At 41.7% G+C, this 24,758-nt stretch overlaps 1 non-coding gene across 1 annotated transcript; it reads left to right on the forward strand.

The window, feature by feature from the left end:
• The first annotated feature begins 2,770 nt into the window (after positions 1 to 2,770).
• TRNAA-UGC (transfer RNA alanine (anticodon UGC)) lies at positions 2,771 to 2,842 on the forward strand. The gene has a single exon. It is a non-coding gene; the product is annotated as a tRNA-Ala (tRNA).
• Positions 2,843 to 24,758: the final 21,916 nt, after the last annotated feature.

Below are 24,758 nucleotides of genomic sequence, written 5' to 3' on the forward strand. Positions count from 1 at the left end.
GAATACACAGGAAAACAGAAAACTTGAAATTGAAGGATTCCCAATAGACATGTAATCTCCTGAGCTGAACTTCTAAAAGCTTAAAACAATTTAAAATGCACATGGAATGCATTAGTAATTGAGCAGGATTCTATGGGGTCTTCCTGGAACAGACTCTCCCAACCTCCTTGTCCTCTGCCTGCCCCTAGTCTGTAGAAAAACCGTAGCCTTGTAGGCCTTCCCTGAGGTCCACAAAGTGAGTTTAATCAGAGGAAAGAGAAAACACAGAAAGGAAAACAGTCAAGCAAGACAAAATACTAACAGTGCAGCCACTAAACCAAGTCAAGGACCTTTAGTTCCTCCTCGAGGGCTATACATGATACTCTGAGTCACATCCTTTGAGCTGTTTTGCAAATACTGAAACCCCTACCAGATGGAAGAAGTTAACTGTCTGCTGCCCACAAGGATGAAGACCCCAGACCAGTTGGAACCAGAAGGTTGATGATGCTGACTCCCACAATTACCTCACCGCCAGTCAGAAGCATGTACTTGAGCTGACACCACCCCCCTCCCTTATCTTGTTTTTAAAAACCTTTCCTTGCAAGCCTTGGGGAGTTCAGAGTCTTTTAAGCACTAACTGTCCTTGACTCCTTGCTTCAGAGTGAAGGTGTTAGTCACTCCACTGTGTCTAACTCTTCAAGACCCCATGAACTGTAACCTGTAGGCTCCTCTGTCCGTGGAATTTTCCAGGCAAGAATACCAGAGCAGGTTGCCATTTCCTGTTCCAGGGGATCTTCACGACCCAGAGATCAAACCCAGGTCTCCTGCATTGCAGGCGGATTCTTTACCATCTGAGCCACTAGGGAAGCCAGGACTCCTTGATCGGTGCGCTGCAATAAATGCTTCACTTTCATTCACTACAGGGGCTTCCCTGGCTTAAATTCCTGATTTCTTAACTTACTTGATCTGTAATTCAGAGCCTGTTGCTGCTTTTCTCCAGACCTTTTTTCCCCATCAGTAAATTAGGGATAATAATTATCCCCAGGATAAAACTGTCCTCAGGGGTTATGCAAAAAAAAAAAAAAATCCTCAGTTTTCCTCCTTTGTGTCTCCCTTAGTCTCACACTATTGCCACACTCAGAACATTTTTTAAAAAATATGTTTTTCCTTTAATTCACAATAATCTATTTTGCTTTTAATTGATTAATTTTTGGTTGCGCTGGGTCTTGCTGTTGAGCAGGCTATTCTTCATTGAGGTGCTTGGGCTTCTCATTGCAGTGGCTTCTCTTTTTGTGGAACACAGCCTCTAGACTCACGGGCTTCAGGAGTTGTGCACAGATTTTAGTTGCTGCCCCCACCCCCACCCCCACTGGCCCTGGGATGTGGAATCTTCCTGAACCAGGGATTGAACCTGCGTCCCCTGCATTAGAAGGCAGATTCTTATCCACTGTACCAAAACTTCTGATACCAGATGAGTGGCTGTTTTCCCACACCAAACAATGCTCTGTGACACCAGCTCTGTGTCTTACAACCTAACTCAGTTTTGATACTCTGCCTGGAGATACTTTTGCAGGAAGGGGGACCCCTTCCAGAGCCCGAAACTGTGCTCTTGTCTAACATTTGGAAATGAATTGCCCAAGGAGATACATGTGCTGGGAAAGCAAGAGATTTTATTGGGAAAGGGCACCCGGGTGGAGAGCAGTAGGGTAAGAGAACCCAGGAGAACTGCTCTGCTGTATGGCTCACAGTCTCGGGTTTTATGGTGATGGGATTAGTTTCCGCGTGGTCTTTGGCCAATCATTCTAATTCTGAGTCTTTCCTGGTGGCGCACGCATCGCTCAGCCAAGATGGATGCTAGCGAGAGGGATTCTGGGAAGTGGATGGACATGCGCTGTCTCCTTTTGACCTTTCCCGAACTCTTCCGGTTGGTGGTGGCTTATTAGTTCCGTATTCCTTATCAGGATCTCCTGTCAGAAAACAACTCATGCAAATTGTTACTATGGTGCCTGGCCAGGGTGGGCAGTTTCAATCAGTGTGCTTCCCCTAACAATACTATCAACTCCTGCAGGTGAAGGGCTCAGTCCTGCAAGACTGTCCCAACCCCACTTCAGATGATAATCACAAGTCCAGGTTGTTCCCTGTGCTTCTGACTGATGAACTATACACAACTCCCTCCCCACTCAGAATCAATCAATTTCTATGGCAGCTCAGAGAATTCAAGAAAACAGTTCACTTACTGTTGACCAGTGGATTGTAAAAAGATATGATAAAGGCTACAGATGAACATCCAGAAGGAAGGAATGTGTAGGGCCAGATATATGGGGGCTTCCCTGCCCTCTCTGGGTGTACCCTCCCCCGGCACCACCATGCATTCACCGATGTAGAAGTATCTCAGAACCTGGTCCTTTGGGGATTTTTGTGGAGGTTTCATCACGTAGGCATGATTGATCATCAACCCATTTCCAGCCCTCTCCCTTCTCTGGAGAATGAAGGAGTGTGGCTGAAAATTCCAAACTTCTGATTGTGGCTTGATCTTTCTGGTGACCAGGCCCCATGCAGGAGCCCACCCAGGGCCACCTGATTAGAACAAAAGGCACTGCGGTTACCCAGGAAATTCCAAGGGGTGGGGGGATTAAACAAAAGATGCTCCTCCCAGTGCTTTTATCACTTAGCAAATGTCAATGGTTTTAGAAGCTCTGTGCCAGGAACCACAGACAGAGACCAAAGATGAAAGATGAAAAAAGATAATGCATGTAGAGTGCTTTGTCTAGTACCTGGCATATAGAGGGTAGGGGATGTAGCTCAGTGGTAGAGCACATGCTTTGCATGTATGAGGCCCCGGGTTCAATTCCTGGCATCTCCACATTTTTGGGCTTCCCTCGTGACTTAGCTGGTAAAGAATCTGTCTGCAATGAGGGATACCTGGGTTCAATCCCTGGGCTGGAAAGATCCCCTGGAGAAGGGAAGGTCTACCCACTCCAGTTTTCTGGCCTGGAATATTCCACAGTCCATGGGGTCACAAAGAGTTGGACACTACTGAACAACTTTCCCTTTGAAACTTCCCTGGTAGCTTAGTCGGTAAAGCATCTGCCTGCAATGCGGGAGACTTGAGTTCAGTTCTTGGGTCAGGAAGTTCCCCTGGAGAGGGAAATGGCAACCCACTTCAGTATTCCTGCCTGGAGAATTCCATGGACAGAGGAGCCTGGCAGGCTACAGTTCATGGATTGGCAAGAGTCAGACATGACTATCTATCTTTCTTTCTGGCATGTAAAAACTGCTCTATAAATGTTAACTCATTATTTTAAGATGCTGTTAGCAGTGGAGAATGAATCTGGTGACGGGATGGAAAGAGTTATGAAGCTAAAGACTAAAAGGTTAAGAATCAAGCAAGAAACTTGACGTTTAAGAAAGAAAAATAATTTATGTTTTCCAAAGCCTGGCCTATATTCCTATTCACCGCAATAGCTATAGCAGCAATTCACAGAATGTAGTCTGGGGACATCTGAGAATCCCCCAAACCTTTTGAGGGAGTCACTGAGGCCTTTTTTCACTCTCATTTTTTCACCCGCATTCCCTGGCATTTCCTAGAGCCTTGGACTGCAAGGAGATCCAACCAGTCCATTCTGAAGGAGATCAATCCTGGGATTTCTTTGGAAGGAATGATGCTAAAGCTGAAACTCCAGTACTTTGGCCATCTCATGCAGAGAGTTGACTCATTGGAAAAGACTCTGATGCTGGGAGGGATTGGGGGCAGGAGAAGAAGGGGACGACTGAGGATGAGATGGCTGGATGGCATCACTGACTCGATGGACGTGAGTCTGAGTGAACGCCGGGAGTTGGTGATGGACAGGGAGGCCTGGCGTGCTGCAATTCATGGGGTCGCAAAGAGTTGGACATGACTGAGCTACTGAACTGAACTGAACTGAACTATGCACATATGATGTCATACCTGAGGAATACAGAAGCAGATATGAGAAATCCAGCTGTCTTTTATTAAGCTAGGTATTAACAATGCTTGCCAAAACTGTAAAACAATGACAGTTCAATCGATTAATTTTTTTGAAAAATATTTATGTCGACACTGTTGTTGTTAAGTCATTAAGTCATGTCCAACTCTTTGAGACCCCGTGGACTGTAGCACACCAGGCTTCCCTGTCCTTCACTATGTCCAGGAGTTTGCTCAAACTCTTTTCCATTGAGTGGATGATGCTATCTAACTATCTCACCCTCTGCCGCCCCTTTCTCCTGTTGCCTTCAATCTTTGCCATTGTCAGGGTCTTTTCCAATGAGTCAGCTCTTTGCCAAAGTATTGGATCAGCTTCAGCATCAGTCCTTGCAATGAATATTCAGGGTTCATTTCCTTTAGGATTAACTGGTTTGTTCTCCTTGCAGTCCCAGGGACTCTCAAGAGTCTTCTCCAGTCCCACAGTTTGAAAGCATCAATTGTTCGGCACTCAACATACACATTAACTATTGTTAATTTAAAATGAATAAATAAAATGGTAAAGATTTCTCCTTTAATATCAGGTACAGTAAATATCAATAAATATAACCCACAAAAAAGCTCAACAAAGCTCGTAAATTCTCATTTGTTAATAGTGGGAAGGGTCCTAAAACCAAAAAGTTGGTCTAGAGGAGCACGTAACATGCTGTGGGGCCAAACAGTTTGGCACTGTAGCAGGTAATCACTGGATTGAAGTGGGCTCTACTTTTATATTCAGAGCTTATTTCATCATTGGCAAGACTTTTAGGAATTTTATGGGGATCCTGGAATCAAAGTTTCCATAATGTATCATTTCCTTGGCTTCAGAGCAACTCTTCTGATTAGGGCAGAGCTCCGTTAGTTGTAAAAGTCATCGAACCCCTCAGGACAGCGCAAGCAAAGGGGAACATGAAGTCCACTGCTGAGAACTCAGACTGTGACCTCCACTTGTACTCAGTTTCCAGCACAAACTCCCCTTATTTCACGTCCTGTCTTATTTCATTCATCTTGGAATTGCCAATTTCATTTGCAATAAACTGAAAACCACTCAAACCTTTACTTAGAAGTTAGATTACACCTTTGCTTTTTTCTTTTTTAAAATATTTCTATATTTACTTGACTGTGATAGGTCTTAGTTGCAACATGTGAGATCTTTAGTTGAGGCATGTGGGATCAAATTCCCTGACCAGGGATTGAACTTGCCCCCCTGCCTTGGTGTCTTAGCCACTGGACCCCAGGGAAGTCCTTCTTTTGCTTTTTGTTGTCCTTGTTATGTTCCAGAACTCCTAGCATTTCTTTCCAAGATATAAATGGTCATATTTTATACCATGTGATCCCATCCTAACTGGCCACAGCAGACTGAACTGGAATTGGATACTTAATTCAAAGGTAGCCATTCATGGTTTATCTGTAATGTGTGTTTTCTGCTAGACTGATGATGGCTTCCCTGTCCTTTTTTTTTTTTTTTTTCCAATCATCTAGGAGCATGCTCATACTTTTCTGATGATTAAAAAAAATACACACACACACACACAAGGGGCTGATTTAAAAGACTGATTCCCAGCCCTCTCTGTCTTGGAGACTCTGATTCAGAGATTTGGATGGGGCTTGTGAATTAGTTTGTCTAATAAGTTTCTAGGTGTGTCTTCTCAGTGAAAAGTGAAAGTGTTAATCACTCAGTCATGTCTGACTCTCCAACCCTATGGACGGTAGTCCACCAGGATCCTCTGTCCATGCAATTCTCCAGGCAAGAATATGGAGTGGGTAGCCATTCCCTTCTCTAGGGGATCTTCCCCACCCAGGGACTGAACCCGGCTCTCCAGTACTGCAGGCATATTCTTTACCACCTGAGCCACCAGAGCAGTGTAGAAAGTGATGCCTGTTTTACAAAGCCATTGGAATATCCAAGGTATGGAAAAGGACAGAGATTTTCCATCTTCATGACCACACCAGCTCCTTGAGTCCACTGCAGAGATTCTAAGTAGATCTGGTCTGGGGCCCAGGAATCACCATTTTATGCCCCCAGGTGTCTGATGTGAACACTCAACTTTGAGAACAGCCAAGAATGAGATAGTTTCAGCAGATTATTTTGCTTTTGCAATTCCCTGCCATGAAAGACCGAATTTTTAAATTTTATTTTAATTATTTATTTTTGGCTGTGCTAGGTCTCCGTTGCTTTGAGGGCTTTCTCTTATTGCAGCAAGCAGGGGCTACTCTCTATCTGTGGTGCTTGGGGCTTCTCACCGCGGTGGCTTCTCTTGCTGTGGCCCCCTGGCTCTAGAGCTCAGCTTTAGAAGCTGTGGCACACAGGCTTAGTTGCTCCACCACATATAGGACCTTCCCTGACCAGGAATCAAACCCTGTCTCTTCCACTGGTAGGTGGGTTTTTGTTTTGTTTTGTTTTTATAACCATTGAGCCACCTGGGAAGCCCTGCATTTTTTTTTTTTTTTAAATGAAAGGTCATATTGGAGTGGATACAGTTTTGGAACAGACCACTATCTCTGCTATGGGGGAAGGTCGAGCAGGATGAGGGGTACAGGGAAACCTAAGGATGGCTCTGCAATATTTAGGGCCTGAGGCTGGAGTAGGGGCGAGGCAGGAGCGGCCTCGACAGAGAAGTTCCATTCCTTCCAGTCCTCCTGACAACTGCTCTGTCCAAACTCCACCAAACACCAGCCCCGACCCTGACATTGATCATGTGCCTGACAATTAGAACTGGTTGGAACAGTTATGCAATGTTGTAAATGCCTCTGTAAACTGCAGCACATACTACCTTTGTGAAGACAGCAAATTACACCCTGGATCTTCCCATCCCTGGAATCTCAATAGTAGCTGCACACAGGCCACCCAGAGGATGTCAGCTCTCAGAGAGGTACTTATCTTTACCATCAGACGATCCTATCACTTATTTTCCAAGAAGGTCCAGTTACTCTTCTCCTTTCTGGAAAGAACTTAACCACTTGTACCAGCTTGACTTGGTGTCATAGGTATTCTACTTCTCCTACTAGAAAAGGGTTCTCCATCACCAACTCCTGGAGTTCACTCAGACTCACGTCCATCGAGTCCATGATGCCATCCAGCCATCTCATCCTCAGTCGTCCCCTTCTCCTGCACCCAGTCCCTCCTAGCATCAGAGTCTTTTCCAATGAGTCAACTCTTCACATGAGGTGGCCAAAGTACTGGAGTTTCAGCTTTAGCATCATTCCTTCCAAAGAAATCCCAGGATTGATCTCCTTCAGAATGGACTGGTTGGATCTCCTTGCAGTCCAAGGGACTCTCAAGAGTCTCCTCCAACACCACAGTTCAAACACATCAATTCTTCGGCGCTTAGCTTTCTTCACAGTCCAAGGACTTTAAAAATGGAATTTGGGTTCTATTTTAATATTTTAATTTTTATTTTTGGCTGTGGTGGGTCTTTGATGCTGCACGTGGGCTTTCTCTAGTTGTGGTGAGTGAGGACTACACTCTAGTTGCAGGGTTCGAGCTTCTCACTACAGTGCTTTGTCTTGTTGCAGAACACAGGCTCTAGGTTCGAAGTTTCAGTAACTGTGGCACACAGGGCTTAGTTGCCCTGAGGCCTGTGGGATCTTCCCAGACTAGGAATCAAACTGGTGTTCCTTGCATTGCAAAGCAGATTCTAAACCACTGCACCACCAGGGAAGCCCCAGGATTTTTGTTTTTAATTTATGTTGAGGAGTAGTAATTTATTATAGGCATTAGATCAATCAGTAGCGAAACTTTTAAGTAAGGCATGTTCAAGCTGGTTTTAGAAAAGGCAGAGGAACCAGAGATCAAATTGCCAATTGCTGGATCATGGAAAAAGCAAGAGAGGTCCAGAAAAACATCTATTTCTGCTTTATTGACTATGCCAAAGCCTTTGACTGTGTGGATCACAATAAACTGTGGAAAATTCTGAAAGAGATGGGAATACCAGACCACCCGACCTGCCTCTAGAGAAATCTGTATGCAGGTCAGGAAGCAACAGTTAGAACTGGACATGGAAAAACAGACTGGTTCCAAATAGGAAAAGGAGTACGTCAAGGCTGTATATTGTCACCCTGCTTATTTAACTTATATGCAGAGTACATCATGAGAAATGCTGGGCTGGAAGAAGCACAAGCTGCAATCAAGATTGCTGGGAGAAACATCAATAACCTCAGATATGCAGATGACACCACCCTTATGGCAGAAAGTGAAGAGGAACTAAAAACCCTCTTGATGAAAGTGAAAGAGGAGAGTGAAAAAGTTGGCTTAAAGCTCAACATTCAGAAAACGAAGATCATGGCATCTGGTCCCATCACTCCATGGGAAATAGATGGGGAAACAGTGGAAACAGTGTCAGACTTTATTTGGGGGGGCTCCAAAATCACTGCAGATGGTGACTGCAGCCATGAAATTAAAAGATGCTTACTTCTTGGAAGAAAAGTTATGACCAACCTAGATAGTATATTCAAAAGCAGAGACACTACTTTGCCGACTAAGGTCTGTCTAGTCAAGGCTATGGTTTTTCCAGTAGTCATGTATGGATGTGAGAGTTAGACTGTGAAGAAAGCAGAGCGCCGAAGAATTGATACTTTTGAAGTGTGGTGTTGGAGAAGACTCTTAAGAGTCCCTTGGACTGCAAGGAGATCCAACCAATCCATTGTGAAGATCAGCCCTGGGATTTCTTTGGAAGGAATGACGCTAAAGCTGAAACTCCAATACTTTGGCCACCTCATGCGAAGAGCTGACTCACTGGAAAAGACTCTGATGCTGGGAGGGATTGGGGGCAGGAGGAGAAGGGGACGACAGAAGATGAGATGGCTGGATGGCATCACTGACTCGATGAATGTGAATCAGAGTGAACTCCGGGAGTTGGTGATGGACAGGGAGGCCTGGCGTGCTGCATTTCATGGGGTTGAAAAGAGTCGGACACCACTGAGCAACTGAACTGAACTGAAACTGCTAACAATGTATCATATATTTCTGCTGTCTATCCCTGACAAGTTCACAAGTATTGTGAGACTGAGTTTGAATCTGAGTATTTTTTAAATATATATCACTTTTTATTTTGAAACAATTCCAAACTTATAGAGAAGTTGCAAGTAAAAAAGTATTTCTGTATATCAGATTCCCCAAATGTTAACATATACCATGTTTGCTTACCGTTCCTTAACCATTTGTGACTGAGTTGTATATATAATGTCCCTTTGGCTCTAAAGATTTCTGTATGTACTTCCTAAAAACAAGGATAGTTGGGGCCAGGAGTTAAGATTCCATATTCCCCTGCAGGGGACGTGGGTTCAGACCCTGTCTAGAGAACTAAAGTCCCACAAGCTGTGCAGGGCAGCCAAAAAATTAAAAATAAAAACAAAGACTTTTTTCCCCCATAACCACAGTACAATGATCAAAATCAAGTAATTAACTTTGATTCATTGTTGTTTTTGTTGTTGTTCAGTCTCATGTCCAGCTCCTTGTGACACCATGGACTACAGTACATCAGGCTCCCCTGTCCTTCACTATCTCCCAGAGTTTGCTCAGATTCATGTCCATTGAGTGGGTGATGCTATCTAACCGTCTCATCCTCTGCCACTCCCTTCTCCTTTTGCCTTCAGTCTTTTCCAGCATCACAGTCTTTTCCAATGAGTCAGTTCTTTGAAACTGGTGGCCAAAGGACATTACTATATTCTAATCTACAGACCTTATTCAATTGTTGCCCATCCCCTAATGTTCTTTTGATAAGCATCTTGGAGAAATGGGCCTGCTCAACACAAACACCATCCAGGAATCCAGAAAGACAGCCTGGCCGTGAATTCTCCTTCCGCACCAAGAGGTCTGGATGGTGGACATCTGTGGCTGCCAAAGGTAGTCTTCCTGTGACCAGACAAGAAAGAAGAGTGTCCCAGAGGTCCAGCCTGAACAAGGCTGGACTGTGGATCACTTTGTCAGTAACCCTACCTCTAGACCTCATGCTGAGCCAGCAACATAAACCCCCATACATTTAAGCCATCATAAGCCCCGTCAAGATTTTTGTTATTTATGGCCACAACATTCCTAACTGACGTAATCCTCTAAAAGTGGAAATACCAGATTTTTATACCTACGCATGCACGCACACACAGACACATTCAAACTGCTCTTAAAAGAAATTTAATAAATGAATTATGTCATATGTGAGTGCACCTGTTTCCCCTCAGCATTTCTAATATATTTTATCACTTCAGTTTATTTGGATGACTGTAATAGGCATAACATCTTTCTTTACAACAAATCTCACAGGATCACAGGATTTTAGTTAGAGGAAACCTGATTATCTCATCTAAACCCCTTCACAGTATGTACAATTTTAAGAAATGTATTTATAAGTAACAGAAGTTGTCACAAAAGGGGAAAGGGTGATTTAACAGCAAGGAGAAGAAGCAGGTCAACTCAGGTAAAAAGGATTTCAGTATGTTGGGACTTCCTGACATTCCAGTGGATAATTCTCCATTTTTCCAACGCAAGGGTGCAGGTTTGACCCTTCATCTGGAAATTAAGATCCCACATGCTATGCATGAGACCAAAGATTCTTTTTAAAAAATTGTTTTAAAATATATTTACATTGATAAAGTTTTATTATGTCATTATATGAATATAGTGTGATGGAGAGAAGCAGATTCTTCAATAGCAGACTCAACCAATTTTATTACCAGCTCTGCTGCTTGCTAAGAGTATAACTATGAGCTAACAATTTGTCCTTTCTTTCCCTTAATGTCTTCATCCATAAAATGGGAATGATATGAGTGATTGATAGCCTCCTAAAGTTGTCTGAGAATTAAATGAATTAAGATGTGTAAACATTTAGAACATGCTGTTGCTGCTGCTAAGTCGCTTCAGTCGTGTCTGACTCTGTGTGACCCCATAAACGGCAGCTCACCAGGCTCCTTCGTCCATGGGATTTTCCAGGCAAGAGTACTGGAGTGGGTTGCCATTGCCTTCTCCGTAGAACATGGTAGCTATTAATTATTATTATTATTATTGTGGTATGCTAAGCCATATGCATTGCTATGTCATAGAAATGAACATGGATTGCTATCCTGGCATTTATTGGCCTTGCTTGGAGGATCCACTGCAAGAGTTAGTGAACTCTGGGCTCTGTCTTCCACTGGGTCTAACGAGGCCTCAGCCTCCCTACCTTTCCATTGTTGGGAGGAGACTAGACCTCAGATCTTTGTATTTGAGAACCTTTGAACCTGAAACTGCAACAAAGGGAGGGCAGTTTATTTGGGGATGTTTTACTCCTGTTGCCATGGAAATTGAACACTGTTCCAACCTTCTGTCCACATCCTCCAGTCTGAGTCACTACTGCTTAATAGACTTTAAAAGACATCAGTAACTACCCTCAGAAGCATTTGAAAGTCTTAAACCAGGACCTGAAGCTTTCTGCACTGTCCCTCTTGTAATCTACACAGATTTTTCCCTCTAGGACTTGTGAAATGTTGCAGCTCTATATTAATAAACAGAATGTCTATATACTTTTATCCACATCTTGAAAGGGAATGGCCTGTGATCGAAGCCTCAGGGTCCAGCTGAGGTGTTCACACCAGAAGCCAACAGAAAAGCATTCTCAGTTATTCAAGGGCCCAGAAGATCTACCACCATTATATTATTTCTGTAAAAACTACTCTAAGGCACACTCAGCAAACTGAGGAATAAAGTAAACTTAGTAAAGAAAAAATTGTGGCACAAAAAGCACCAGTGATGAACACAAACCAGTGAATTAAGGCCAAACAGCATCACACTAGGTCAAAAAGTAACTGTTCGATAATTATCTGTGCCATTTGGGCAATGGTGCACACTTTATGGATTGAAAGGAAGAAAGTAATAGTGATCCATAGCGACTTAGTAGCTATAGACTTCCAGGAAAACTTCCTAGTCCACTTAGTAAACCTCATCTGCAATTGACAATAAACTAAGTAGTCAAGAATTGTTTGTTTTTGGCTGTGCCATGTGGCATGTGGTATCTCAGTTTCTGATCAGGGATGGAACCCACATCACCTTCATCGGAAGTACAGAGTCTTAACAACTGGACCACCAGGGAAGTCCCAGTAATCAAGAATTTAAAGAAGTCAAATCAGTTTCTTAACTGACGTTTACTAAGCTGAAACTAAAAGTCCATCAACTGTAAATAAAATGTTACTTCTATCTTAATGGCTTTGGGTCAGATTACCCATCTTTCCCCACTGTCTCTAAAAATAACACATATGATGGAGAATAAATTGTACCAAAAGAACTCTGTCCTTCCCACTCCCTAACCTTTGGGGATACCAAATGACATAATGGAAATAGCAAGTCATACAGGCCAGGTAATCAGTACTGAGTCTACAAATTGTTAGCTGTGTGCACGCTAAGTCGTTTCAGTCTTGTCCAACTCTTTTCAACCCTATGGACTGTAACCTGTCAGGCTCCTCTGTCCATGGAATTCTCCAGGCAGGAATACTGAAGTGGGTGGACTCCTTAGACAAATCACTTTACTTCTGTTTGCTTCAGCAATTTTTGACTTATTCTTCATTCTTCCCAGGTGGCACTAGTGGTAAAGAATCTGCCTGCCAATGCATGAGACACAAGAGAGGCAGGTTCAGTCCCTGGGTCGGGAAGATCCCCTGGAGAAGGAAATGGCAATCCAATCCAATATTCTTGCCTGGGAAATCCTATGGCCAGAGGAGCCGGGCAGGCTACTTACTGCACATGAACACACACATTCTTCATTCTGCTGCAAAGGGAGATAAAGGAGCTTTCCTGATTCCTCATAGTCTAGACTCTGGGGTGAGAGAGACAATTCTCAATAATCAATACTATCTAAAGTGGTACATTGATTGAACAATCAAAAATGATGAGACGAACTCACACACCAGGAAAGGTTAAAGAAGTGGGATTGACATGGGATAGAACGTAGAGAATTGGAATCCTCGCTAACAAAGGACACAGCAATTACATTCATGTGTTTGTGGGTTTCTGTAGCTTCCTCAGTGGACTGATGTGTGTGTGTGTAATTTGATCTTTATGATATTCTGGGGAATTATTATCTTCCTCTTTTCCCAAATGGAGAAATAGAGGTTCAGAGAAATTAAGTGATTTCCTCAAAAATAAATGGCAAGTTAGAAGTGGAGAGGCAGTGACAATAGTGGGGATAGTGGGGGGAAGGACCTATGAAAAGTTGCTCTTCCATAAAAAGCGCATGAACACTGGCAACAACTGTCAAAAACAAGTTTTACAGAACCCTGGCAACTGACCAAAGGGGAGGATTTATTCATAAAAAATGGCTGAATGTCAGTAAACACAGAGAACTTTGTGGAATTTTAACTTGCCTCATTCCTTCCCCTTTTCCCCAGCTCCACAATAGCCTTGAAAACAAATGGCACCACATTCACAGTGAAAACCAGCATCTTGGCAGCCCCTGGAAGGGGAAGAAGGGGGCTGGAACTCCCTAGAAAACCTTTCTCAGGGAATTGTCATTATTTGACATGCCAGGCAGTTCCCTGGAAAACTCTGTTCTAAGGACTTGTCTTTATTTGATCTGACTGAGAACAGCTTTTTCCACAGGAACACTTGGCAAAAACAATCGACAGCAGTTATTTAACATCACAGCTGCCTAAGGTAGTATAACATTTGAGACAAACAAGAAATTGACCAAAAAATTAGAAGGAAAAGCTAGGGAATAAGATATCCACAGGAAGCTTTGAAAAGGTCCAACATATTTCTAGAAACCTAGAAGGATTCAAATGATAGGGTTGGGCTCATGCTTCAGGAAAGACCTAAATAAACTGAAAAACATCTTATGTTCATAGATTGGATATTTTAATATTGTCAAGATGGCGGCGGCTGCTGCTGCTAAGTCACTTCAGTCGTGTCCGACTCTGTGCAACCCCAGAGAAAGCAACCCACCAGGCTCTCCCGTCCCTGGGATTCTCCAGGCAAGAACACTGGAGTGGGTTGCCATTTCCTCCTCCAATGCACGAAAGTGAAAAGTGAAAGTGAAGTCGCTCAGTCGTGTCTGACTCTTAGCGACCCCATGGACTGCAGCCTACCAGGCTCCTCCGCCCATGGGACTTTCCAGGCAAGAGTACTGGAGTGGGGTGCCATTGTTAAGATGGCAATACTCTCCAAATCGATCAATAGATAATGCCTATTGAAATCCCACATGCCTTTTTTTTAAGGTTTTGTTTATTCGCTTTTATTTTATTTTTGGCTTTGAAGAGTCTTTATTGCTGCGTGTGGGCTTTCTCTAGTCACAGCAAGTGGGAGCTACTCTCCAGTTTGGGGTGCTTGGGCTTCTCGTTAGGGTGGCTTCTCTTTGTTGTGGAGCATTAGGCTGTAAGGTGCACGGGCTTCAGTAGTTGCAGCTCACGGACTCCGGAGCACTGGCTCAGTAGTTGCGGAATACAGGCTTAGTTGCCTTGTTGATTGTAGGATCTTCCCAAAGCACGGATTGAACCCTTGTCTCCTGCACTGGCAGGTGGATTCTTACCCACTGGACCACCAGGGAAGTCCTCCCTACCCCATGCACCTTTTTTTTCTTTGCAGAAATTTACAAACTTCCTAAAATTCATATGGAAATTCCAGGGACCCAGAATAGCCAAAACATTCCTGCAAAAGAACAAAGTTAGAAGCACACTTTCTAATTTTGAAAGTTATTGTAAAGCTCTAGTAATCTATTCAGTGAGGTATTAGTGTAAAGATAGATGTATAGATCAATAGAACTGAATCTCGAATCTAGAAATCAGTTATTACATTTCTGGTCAGCTGATTTCCACAAGGGTGCCAAGACAATTCAATGGAGAAAAGAATAGTACTGGGACAACTGAACATTTATGTGCAAAAGAATGAAGTTGGAACCCTATTTACATTAGTCAGGATTCTGCAGAGAAAAAGAACCAATAGGATATACACAGATGTATAGAAAGAGATTCATTATGAAGGATGGGCTCACAAGATTATGGCGGCCACGCTGGAGGATAGCTGGAGGGCTAGGGAAGCCACGGCTGCTGTTCTAGTCCAAACCTAAAGGATTAAGAACCAGGAAAGCTAATGTAAGATTCCAAAGGTCTGAGAGATGCAGGGGCTGATAGTATAAGTCCAATCTGACTTCAAAGGTCCAAGAACTAGGAGTGCCAATGTCCAAGGGCATGAAAATATGGACGTGCCTGCTTGAACAGAAGAGTAAATTTGCACTTCCCTTTTTTTGTTGTTCTATTCAGGGCCTCAGTGGATTGAAAGATGCTCATCTGCTTTGGTGAGGGAGATCTTCTTTTCCCAGTATATCAATTGAAATGCTAATCTCTTCTGGATAAACCCTGACATATCCACCCAGATAGGTTGTACCAGCCATCTAGGCATCCCTTAGCCCAGTCAAGTTGACACATAAAATTCACCATCACGTCATATACAAAAGTTAACTCAATATCAGTCAAAGACCTAAATGTAAGATCTAAACTATAAACCTCTTAGAACAAAACATAGGAGTAAACCTTCATAAGCAATGGCTTCTTTTTTTTCCTGGCCATGCCATGCGGCTTGTGGGACCTTAATTCCCTGACAAGGGATTGAACCTGGGTCCCCAGAAATGGAAGTGTGGAGTCCTAATCACTGGACTGCCAGAGAATTCCTAGCAATGGTTTCTTAAATACAGTATTAAAAGTTTAGCAACCAAAGAATTTGCACTTTGTCTAAACTTAGAACATTTTTGTTTAAAATGATATTATTAAGAAGTGAAAGATAACAACAGAATGGGAAAAAATATTTGGAACTTATATATCTGATAAGAAACTACTACCTAGAATATACCCCATAGACTGTAGCCTGCCAGGCTCCTCTGTCCATGGGATTCTCCAGGCAAGAATACTGGTGTGGGTTGCCATGGCCTCCTCCAAGATATCTTCCCAACCCAGGGATCGAACTCGAGTGTCTTGTGTCTCCTGCATTAGCAGGCAGGTTCTTTACCACTATAATTCTCCACACTTCTAATTATTATACAGTGCCTGAGGAATGTAAAGCAAAGTTTTTCTTCAAACTTCAGTGAGCATAGTAATCACCAGAGCCTTTGGACTGAGAGATTTCCCAGACCATGCCCCAAAGATTTGCCTTTGTTAAATCTGGGGTGGAGTTCAGGCATCCATCATTTTTATTTAACAAGCAATGTAATGATGCAGATGAGCCATAGACCACACGTGAGAAAACCTGCTTTCCATCATCTTCCAAGGTCTTGACTTATTTCTGATTCAGAAGTGGCCAGCTGTAATGAGCTCTGCTATGAAAGATGAATTCTGAAAAATTCACCAAACTGTAATTTGGGGACATCAGCGACCCCAAACTGGAAGGTTATTTTTTTATAATTAATTAGTTTTTTTTAAACTTTTGACTGAATTGGGTCTTCGTTCAGCACTGGGCATTCTGGATCTTTGTTATGTCATGCAGGACACTTCACTGTGGTCAAGAGACCTTCTCCCTAACTGTGGCACAAGGGGTTCCGGAGGGAGTGCATGGTCTCAGTAGTTGCAGTGGGCAGATTTAGTTGCCCTGCAGCATGTGGAATCTTAGTTGATCAAGGTTAATCAACGATACAACCCTCATCCCCTGCATTGGAAGCAAGAAGTTTTAATCACTGGACCACCAGGGACATCCCCAAAGTGGAAGTTTTACAGAGCACTTCACCTTAGTTTGCTGTCCCTTGGACTGCAAGGAGATCCAACCAGTCAATCCTAAAGGAAATCAGTACTGAATATTCAATGGAAGGACAGATGCTGAAGCTGAAACTCCAAAACTTTGGCCACCTGATGTGAAGAACCAACTCACTGGAAAAGGCCTTGATGCTGGGAAAGATTGAAGGCAGGAGGAGAAGGGGACAACAGAGGATGAGATGGTTGCACGGCATCACTGACTCAATGGATATGAATATGAGTAAGCTCCGGGAGTTGGTGATGGACAGGGAGGCCTGGCGTGCTGCAGTCCAGGGGGTTGCAAAGAGTCAGACACGACTGAGCTACTGAACTGAACTGAACTGAGGGAAAAATAGAGAAAATGCCTATGTTTTAATTCAGACAAATGCCTTGTGTCTTGTCATCTTGTGATAATACAATAGGTGAGCAGTCACTTATCATTTCTAAACTGGCTCCTTTGATAAATTTAACATTTAAAAAAAAAAACAAGCTAAAGAACTACTTAAAACCCTCTTTCCTAATTCTGAGAAATTTTGCTATTTAGTTACTCTTTAGACTTAGACTTTGGATAAGCAATGATAACATCTCATCCGCACTTCAGTGTAATTTTATCATCTTAAAACTTGGACAGTGCAGTGAGAATCTGGCTGTCTGGCAGGGACTCCTCTCTCCCAGAGATGCCCTAGAGGTGAGAAAGAGGGACATCCAAATATTCCATGTGATCACAATCCCGGCCCTTGCCAAGTACATGTCCAGCTGCTTGGAGTCGGTGATGAAAGGTAAAGGAAATCTGTGCTGGAAGCTCTCACCTAATTCTAAAGGGAATTTCACTGCCTTTGTAGCCAGCCCGGAGTTCTACTTCTCCAGCAGACATGTAATTCAAGTGCAATGATTGGTCAAGTGTTAGACCCACAAAGAAGAGCTTGTAAGGAAAAAAAAAAAGGCTTCAACAAAATCTGTTTACTGTTAAATCTGTTAACTGCTCTTTGTTGTTGGTTTGTTTTGTTTTTGGCTGCACTGGGTCTTAATTGTGGGATTTAAAAAAAATTTTATTTGAGGTATGTGGGATCTTTAGTTGCAGTATGTGGGATCTAGTTCCTTGACAAGGATGGAACCCAAGCCCCCTGCATTGAGAGCATGGAGTCTTAGCCACTGGATCACCAGGGAAAGTCTCATCTTTTTTGCTGTTCTTGATATATATATATTTTTAACCACAAGCTAAAGCACTGGTCCATGCATGCAGGTCCACCTCTTTCCAGCCCCAGACGGTACCTCTACAAAGTTGGTGGGGTGGGGGAATCATTAGAGAGGAGGTGGTGGGCAACAGACTACAGGGAATTCGGGGTCCTTTGAAAACCGATACCAGAGGGGATAGAGGCTCAAGACACATTTTAAAAACTCAAATGGCTTCTGGGATATACCTGTTGGATGGCACTTGCACCTTTATTTGCCTGGCCAGGAGACATTCAGCCTCTGGCTATCCTTGGTCAGACCTGTCCCCTTCCCAGTTGTGGAGAACCCAGATTCTGCCTAGTAACAGGCCATTTGAGATTCCCATTGGTGGGAACCAATTTTAGTTAATGAAAACAACCTCCCTTATTACATTGCAAGATTAACTATTGGTGAGCAGCTAGGATAGATGTGGTTCCAAAAGAGGGATAATCAGTTATAGTTTTAAATTTCTGGTTTGAAATAAATTAAACTTAGAGAAAAGCTGCAAGAACTGTATAAAGAACTATTTACCCTTTACTCCTATTCCATGTTAAGGTTTTACCATCTTTGCTCTGTACTTTTTCTTTTTTTTTGACTAATGAGCTTTTTAAGAATAGCTTTAGATTTACAGGAAAATTCAGCAGATAGCATATAGAGTTAAAATATCCCCCAACATAGTTTTCCATATTACATAGGTATAGTACATTTATTACAATTAATGAACCAACATTGATTCATTATCTGCAGTCTATAGTTTACTCAGATTTCTTTAGTTTTTACTTCCTTGCTTATGTCACTTTAATTTGACTCAATCCCTTTGAAGTTCAAAGTGGTAAATGTAAGCTATTAAATTGCACCTGGGAAAATAGCCAAGAAATGAAAGGACCTCACAATTATTTTCAAAAAGATATATCAGTACTATTATAGTGAGAAATGATCCGCATGTCAAAAAGTAGAGAAATAGCTAAGCAAACTATTATATATTAACATAGTGATATACCTCCTGGCCATTAAAAATGTAAGCTAGCAAAATTGCTTTAATATATGAAGCATGCTCTTAATGAAAATAGTGGAAGAAAAGATAAAATATGCATGCTAGTTAGCATTAGTCAGTTAAAAGTAAATTAAAAGTAAAAGTAATTAATGGGATTGAAAATGATTAGAACTTATTACTCCCTAGAGTATATCTTTTGTAACTATGTTTGAATTGTTTTTTATTATTATTAATAGAAAATAAAAAACTAGCAGCAAATTTCATCTTCAGGAAATTCTTTAAGTAAAAGATGGCTACAATCAGAAAAAAAAAGCCTTTGGTATAACTATATTCCCTTCTCCATTCTTATGTTGAATGATAAAGTCATTCTAAAATATTCTCCCTAGCTATCAAAACAAAACAAAACAAAACCATACCAGTGATACTGGTAGATCTAGCCCACTTTAAGTAACAATCAAGCGTAGTATTGATAAATGTTCTTTAGTCATATCTGGCTCACACCTGTCTCACGTCTCCACTACCCCACAAGCAAACAGAATAATCACAGGTTTGAGATGGGCAGTAACAGGAGTACCTTCTTGTTTTCCTGCCATAAACAGGAGCAGGCAACCAGTTTCCTGGAGGAGGGCCCTCCTGCCTAAAAAGTCATGCACCCAGAACACTGGGCCAAAAGGAAAAAAAAAAAAATCTGCTGAAAAACAAAAGAAAATCATTGCTTCAAGTCAAATGAATGCAAAGAATGATTTTTAAAATAATTTAAAACTTAATACCTTTAGGATCTAGTCCTATATGGTAAAAGAAATGACACCGAAGCAAAATCTGGTCTACAGATGAATTCTGAACTGCCCCACTTTCAGCCATTTAAAGATCTAAACTTTGACCTTGCACTCAGTATATAATACCCAATTCAAATGGAAAAATAATAACATATTAGGCAATAAAATAGGCTGGAAATTTCTATGCACAGTATAGCTTCATTTTTGTTATAAATTCTGGAAAGATACACACCAAAATATCATCAGTGATTACCCTAAGGTAGTAAAATAGGGTAAGTTTTGGTTTTCTTATTCTCTTCTCTTTATCTGTGTTATCTGATTTTTTTTTTACAATAAACATGTATTGTTTATATGATTTTAAAATTCTTTAAAAATATGAAAATAGACGTAAAATTTATCAAACCCAACCTTTTATCAACTGACTTTAGTTCTGTGTATTTAAATGCAAAGATAATTGATATTTATAGTAATAATCACAAAGCATTATGGATCTTGTATGGCTTTTTGAAACCATAAATTACTTTGTGTTCAGTTTTAGTGCTGAATGTATTTAATTGTAGTTCAATTTTCTTAAACTATTAATTATGTGAAGTACATGAGAGAAATTCTTACGAAATAGCATAATTTATTATTCAAAGCAATCCATTTCCCATACCTACCAGATAATGGGAGTATTGTGGTACCTTGCCACATCACAAAATATAACAACGTCTATGTAAACTTCCTATTGTGGTTTTTTTTTTTTTTTTTTTGAGGAACACCAATAGTTTATTACTGCAAATCCAATTCCCATCATAAGCCAGTATCTGGATGCTGTGGCTTTAAATTTATAAAGGATAAGGATTTTCTCTTCTTAACACATAGAAAATAAAGACATAAGGAATTTTGAACCTGAGGAAATATCTCCAAAGTGGAATTCGAGTCAGATGCTTACCACAATAAAGAGAAAACGTTAACTCTGGTAGAATAAAAACAGTCCTGTGCCCACGATCCGAGATTGCCAGGTAATACTAGTCCCACCTGTTCTCTCACTCTGCTTTTCCAGGTGGTCTTAAAGAAGCTTTTAGCAGGAAAGCACCTGGACGCAAGAGACCGCAGAACGTGTACGGTGACACACACATAAGGGACATAGAGTTGTGGTGAGGTGGCACCCAATGCAACGTCTGTCTGTGTCCTGTGTTTAGAGAACTAATCCTTTTCTCAGAGAGTCACAGATCACTCCCAGGATTAGGAGTTTTCACGGTCACTTGGTCAGCTGCTTCACGCAGATGCCTTCCTTTATTAAGAATCTTGGATACATCTCAAATAAAAACACTAAATCTTATGGCATAAGAATATAAACTGAATTGGTTTTATTTAAATAAAGTTCTGTAAGAGTAACAATTATGGTTTCAGAAAGTGTGATGGCATTAACATGCCTACTAATAGCTGCTGGATTTGGGAATATTCACTCTTCCCTCGTAGCTCAGTTGGTAAAGAATCCACCTGCAATGCAGGAGATCCCGGTTCGATTCCTGGGTTGGGAAGATCTGCTGGAGAAGGGATAGGCTACCCACTGCAGTATTCTGGCCTGGAGAATTTCATGGACTGTATAGAGTGTTGCAAAGAGTCAGACCCAACTGAACGATTTTCATTGTCACTTCATTCTTAAAAGGAGAAATGGAACACATGGGAGAATCAGACCCTCTGAAAACAGAATTCTAGCTTTGACGCCAACATGTAACTTCAAAAATATCCTTCTCCTTATTTGTCCTGTCATTTTCTTGTTTGAGGCATAACTTACATAGAGTAATGCCTTAAAAAAAAAAAGTCTTAAAAGTAGAAAAGAGGAGGCCAACTTGGGAGCTAAGAATCAAGAAGTGCTAGAGTAAAGAGGAAGAATATTTCAATACGTCAATAATTTTTAATTCAAATCAGTGAGACTTCATCTTGACCAAGTTAGTGGAATTTTGGTAAAGTTTACTGCATGGTTGAATTTAGATATTTCAGATTTCCTGAGTGATGGTAGCTTTACATAGACACACACTTGACTCCCCATAAGCCTTACCCCTTCAGATCTCTGCCTGGGTTTCTATTCCACACTAAACCAGAGCTGCTAATTTGACTGGTGCTAATAATAGTTTACATGACTTCAATTAAAACCTAATTTTGTTTAATGACATACCATAATAGCTCAGGATTGTTACACAGGAGAGATAGTTGAAAAGTCTTTTTCATTTCAAATGAGACATAAAAGCTCTTTTTGTATCTGAAACAAGGAAAAGTGTTTGGTTTTATCAGCAAATCTTATTCTTGTAGCACCTTTTTAATCAACTAGAGAATTCTTTGTCTTCAGCATAGATGGAAAATTTAAATGAACTGTATATTTTGAATGGTGTTTAAAATAATAATAGCTAACATTTATTGAGGATTTACTATGTACCAGATACTTTCTAAAGACTTTGTGTTCATTCACTTGATCTTTAAATTAAAAAAAAAAAAAGTCTTAAAAACGAGAAAACCAAGTTGAAGGCTGTCCAAGCCAGAACAGGAACCCAGGTACCCCAGCTCATTGCCACGACCCTAAATACTACACAATCCACTGTTTCATCACACATTTTTAATTATTTGTTTGATGTCAGCGAACTCAAGCACACACACTAATACTGCTGTGCTATAACAGCCTCTACAGAGATTGCATTCATACTCCTAGGTCAGTGCCAACTTGAACCTAGACCATCTTCACAGTAGTGAAGAGGTCTGCTGCAAGGAGATCCAACCAGTCCATTCTGAAGGAGATCAGCCCTGGGATTTCTTTGGAAGGAATGATGCTGAAGCTGAAACTCCAGTACTTTGGCCACCTCATGCGAAGAGCTGACTCATTGGAAAAGACTCTGATGCTGGGAGGGATTGGGGGCAGGAGGAGAAGGGGACGACCGAGGATGAGATGGCTGGATGGCATCACAGACTCGATGGACGTGAGTCTGAGTAAACTCCGGGAGATGGTGATGGACAGGGAGGCCTGGTGTGCTGCGATTCATGGGGTCACAAAGAGTTGGACACGACTGAGCGACTGAACTGAACTGAACTGAATCACTAAACTAGGGCATTGAGATGAGAGGAAATGGAGAGATCCTTTTGGAGCTTATTTAATTTTTTCTGATTTTATTCAACTAAGGCAGCCCCTCCAACTAAAATTTTCTTTCCTCATCTTAGACATTCAAACTCACTCACCTCATCCAGCTGATGGAGTCAACAATCCTATTTCCAGTATGAAACTAGGACACTACAATAGCTTAACTGATCTCTGCGTCTAGTTTGTCTCCCTGGCTGCAGCAAGAGGGATCTTTTTTTTTTAACCCCAGTCTTTGTGTCTACATTAACTGTCAGTGGCTCCTCATTCCCTGGGTCAGTAGTTCTCAAACATATATAGGAATTTATTGTGGTAATGGTTGCGCAACTCTATGAACATACTTGAAACCACTGAACTGTATACTTTAAATAGGCGAATTATATGGTATGTGAACTATTAAATATAGATCAAAATTGTTACTTTAAAAAATGCATTAAGAAAATAAAATCCTCTGGAAGTCATGGCATGCTGTGTGGAACATCCTGAAATGTTGAACCAAAAGCAGTTTTGCTAGCAGAAAATAACAGTATAGTAGATATTAGATATAAAATTAAAACTCACCACTTTACAACTTTATCTACAAAAAAGCAAGTGGTTGAGCTAAGATTATCACGTTTCTAATGTTTGCCTCTAATAATAAATTTTTATTTCTTAAATTATTTTATTGTCTCCCCCTATTTGCCAGCAAAGCAGCATTAACATCAAAGGCAAGGAAAATCTGAAAGGGAAACTTCAAAATTGAGTACATCCTATACAGTACTTCAATTTATATGTCTACTTATTTGCTTTCAAATTAAGACATTAGGAAAGTCTCCATACTTGTATTACACTAAGGTTTTCTGGAGGAGATTGGACAATCCTTGGCTTTCTGGAAAATGCCTATTTTTCTTTTTATCTTTAATAGGCGTTTTTTGGTTTGTTTTTAAGAATTATTTACTTATTTGGGTGCTCCAGGTCTTAGTTGTGGCATGTGGAGTCTAGTTCCCAACCAGGGATCTAACCTGGGCCCCCTGCATTGGGCACACAGAGTCTCAGCCACTGAACTATCAGGGAAGTCTCTAAAATGACTATTTGTCTTGACATATAAAATCGGGGAAGCCTAATGGCTCAGTGAATAAAGAATCTGCCTGCAATGCAGGAGACCTGGGTTCAATCCCTGGGTTGAGAAGATCCCCTCGAGGAGGAAATGGAAACCCACTCCAGTATTCACGCCTGAAAAATTCCATAGACAGAGAGGAGTCTGGTGGGCTGCAGTCCAAAGGGTCACAGACTGGGACACGACTGAGCGACTAAGCATACACACACATACACACACCATAGAAGATCTTTTTCAGGTTGACCTTAAATTCCCTTTCCATCCTCACCTTATTCCGCACCACCTCAGGCTGCCACACTGCAGATGCCACATACCCCGCACAGTCATGAGCCCCTAAGTGTCCTCCAAATACATCCCTAAGCTTTGCCTTCACGAAGGCATCAACCTCTGAGCTGTCCTCTGAAACACACAATATCTCCAGGAAAGGAGCAAAAGGGATTCTAAGCTGAAAGAATTCAGCACCAGGACAGAAATTTTGAGGGTAAGAGCATTCGCACTCTGGTAGTTTGGCGAGGCCTCAGTGTGGGGTGCGTGGAAGGGAGAGGCTGGGAGGAGATTGGCCCGGGCAGTCCTCCTAGTCTGTGCTTTACAACATGAGCAAAAGAGTGACTCCAGCAGGTCTGTGCTTCGCTCTCAAAACCCTCTTCTGCCCCCACATTCTTCCCAAATACATGTTAGCCACGTTGGAAAGTTGATCAGAGTCAGAGGTGTGATAGTGGACAGAGGGACCTGATGGATCCTCCTAAGAATGAACCTGGGACTGTGTTCTAACCATTGAGCAATCAGTCAATGCTGTGCTAAGAATTCACACGTGGCAACCAGTCAAGAATGTGGTAGAACCAACACAGCTGGTTTCTGTGGAAAGCCAAGATCATTCACCTAAAGATGCCTGGCCTTCCAGCAGCCTGCCCTGATTTTCCTAGCCCAAAGGA

Source organism: Ovis aries, chromosome 6 (assembly GCF_016772045.2).
Source record: "Ovis aries strain OAR_USU_Benz2616 breed Rambouillet chromosome 6, ARS-UI_Ramb_v3.0, whole genome shotgun sequence".
Classification (NCBI taxonomy): domain Eukaryota; kingdom Metazoa; phylum Chordata; class Mammalia; order Artiodactyla; family Bovidae; genus Ovis; species Ovis aries.